The 2854-nt window shown below is 36.7% G+C and overlaps 1 non-coding gene across 1 annotated transcript; it reads left to right on the top strand.

The window, feature by feature from the left end:
- The first annotated feature begins 500 nt into the window (after positions 1 to 500).
- LOC118610859 lies at positions 501 to 607 on the top strand. The gene has a single exon (XR_004954122.1). It is a non-coding gene; the product is annotated as a U6 spliceosomal RNA (small nuclear RNA).
- The last annotated feature ends 2247 nt before the right edge of the window (positions 608 to 2854 follow it).

The raw sequence follows: 2854 nt of genomic DNA, 5'->3' as shown, positions 1-2854 counted from the left end.
CCTCTGTCACCCATGGTTTACCGGTGATGAGACCATGAGCAGTTAATTCTATCTTCCTGAGTCTCAGTTTTATTATCTTTAAAATAAAAATAAGAGCATTACCTCATTGTATTCTTGTTGGATTAAATGGGACAATGCATGTACATTGTTTAGCATAAGTGCCTCATATATGTACGAACTCAGTTAATATTGGTTTGAATCTTTTTTGAGTTGTTTCGTTTTCAACCAGATAAGTGAGGAAAATATAGCAATGGTATTTCAGATATGATAATCTAGTTCTATTTTCTGCTTCTGAGTGAAGAATCAAAGAGTATTTCATAGGAGAACTTCATAGTCAACCTGCATGCCTCAACACCCTGATGGGGAGCATTATGGAATAGCTCAAAGTCTTTTTTGGTAATAATAATAGTCAAATGGTCCTTACTGATCTATTAGGATCACTATTTCTGTGGTTGTTTTCCTCTTTACATAAATAAACATTTTCTGTAAAATGTGTATCAGTGCTTACTTCGGCAGCACATATACTAAAATCGGAACAATATAGAAAATATTAGCATGACACCTGCTTAACAATGGCATGCAATTTCATAAAGCAGTCCATATTTTTATGAAAAGAGTTATGGATATGGAATGTAGTGATGATTGCACAACAATATGAATGTACTGAATACCACTGACCTGTTCATTTAAAAATTATTAACATGGTATGTTTTATGTTCTATGTATTTCATTATCGTACAAAAATATGAAAAATGTATATTAATACTATTTCATAAGAGGACATTGAGTTCTTAAAATGCTGGTCCTTTGTCAAAATTTTGTATATTACAATGCTCATAGACTAAATAAATTGCTGATCCACTATTACTCAGCAAAGCAGAGGCAAACACAGTATCAAAATTCTGAATATTGAACTCTGAAGAGATTGGCTAGAGCAAGATGGCTTTCATTTATGTATTTATGCTTACTACAAAAACGCTCAGAAGAATAACTAGTTGTAATCACCTGTCATTACTGAATTTTCCACTATTGTATTTTTTTATACTTATAGAGAGACAAATTGGACTGGAGATAATAATCAAAGCATAATTATGTATCAGGTTGATGCCCAAACAGCAATTTAAGACACTTTATATGTTCTTATGTTATTTATTTTTCTATACAGAACTCAGTAGAAAGATTTTCTAGGGGCTAAAATTACTGGTTTAAACAACTCGTATAGGAACAGGAAACATGAAAACAGTTGACTTCCAGTGAGTATTCACAAGCTGTACTGTAGTTCCATTCTTCTATGGTTTAACACTTCATCACACAGCGAATATGGTGTTGGATGATTTTGGAAAAAGTGCTATTATTTTCCTTTCTCTTTCCTTGCAATCTGAAGGTAACGGTCTCTTGCTTTCAATATCAAATTGATCTCTACCTGCATCTATACCCTTAAATTACGCTTTTCTCCTGTTGTAATAGATGAGTTGTTCCTTTTTCTACCCACAACCCCATTGCTCTTCTTGCCTTTATAGGTAAAACTAGTTGAAACAGTTATTTCAACTTCCTGCCTCCTATTATCTGCTGAACCCACTTCAGTCAATTTATCAGCACCTCCACCTGGCCCTGCCTGGCAGTCACCTCTCACACTTCATCTTTCTCAACCTACTAGCAGTGTTACCACAGTTTTCACTTCTTTACTGACATGTTTTTTATTTCTGACATCTACCATTTTAATTTTCCTATTTCTTCAGCAGCCTCTCCTCAATCTCCTTTGCTTGCTCCTTTTTCTCTTCCTAACTTTTAAATGCTAGAGTGCCCAGGGCTCAGGCAAGGGTTCCATTTTCTCTTCTATCAATACTCTTCCTCATGGCTTTACCTAGTCTGACATGTAAATACTACCGTTCTGCTAATGATCACCCAATATATCTATCCAGCCCTGACTGCCCCCTTGAATCATAGGCTCTTTTATCCAACAACTTACTCACCATCTCCATTGGGTGTCTATTAGGCATCTGCCCAAAGTAGCAGCCTTAAAAACCCCTTGGGACCCTCAAGTTTTCTCTGACTCAGTTACTAAATCCAAAAGCCTGGAAGCTGTCTTTGCACTCTCTCTGTCTCTCTCTCTCTCTCTCTGTCTCTCTCTGTCTCTCTGTCTCTCTCTCTCTCTCTCTCTCTCTGTCTCTCTCTCTCTCTCTCTCTCTCCCCTACAATAAATCTATCAGCAAGTCTTGTCACTTATATATATCAAAACATTTTCTAAATTTAGTCCTTTTCGCTGCCTCCCCTCCTCTGTCCCTGTATGTTATCATTAACTCTTACCTCCGTCAGTACACTAGCCTCCCCACCAGTCAACATACTTGCATTCTTGTCCTCTCAATTCTCTATGAGCATCCTGACAGAGCTTTCAAAAACTAGATCCAGTGATGTTATTCCTCCACTCGGAAGCTTCCAGAGTCTAAGCATCACACTTAGAATAAAACCCAAACTACTTTTTGCCTCTTGGCCACCTTTCAGGTCTTATCTTCCACATCCTTTTCTCTCATCTCTCACTGGTCTAGGCAAAAATGCCCTTTTATTTCCCAAACATACCAATGTGTTTCCCACCATAGGGCTATTTACTGACATTTAGTTAGTTTTTGGATAAATATCTATTGAACAAATGATTGTGAACTGGCTATTCCTCTTCTCCATTCTCACTATAATTTTCTGTTAATTAGTATAACTTCCTGTACCTGCCTTTGTACCTGCTCTTCATTACACCCAGAGAAAAAGAATACTATGGGTATTATTTTAGGGTTGCTCACTGTGGATTATTCAGAGTGTTACTTTTTCTAGTTATGGACCTAAAGAAAAGGGTGGCTATCTT

Source organism: Rousettus aegyptiacus, unplaced genomic scaffold (assembly GCF_014176215.1).
Source record: "Rousettus aegyptiacus isolate mRouAeg1 unplaced genomic scaffold, mRouAeg1.p scaffold_m13_p_13, whole genome shotgun sequence".
Lineage (NCBI taxonomy): Eukaryota > Metazoa > Chordata > Mammalia > Chiroptera > Pteropodidae > Rousettus > Rousettus aegyptiacus.
This window is presented reverse-complemented; position numbering and strand designations above follow the sequence as displayed.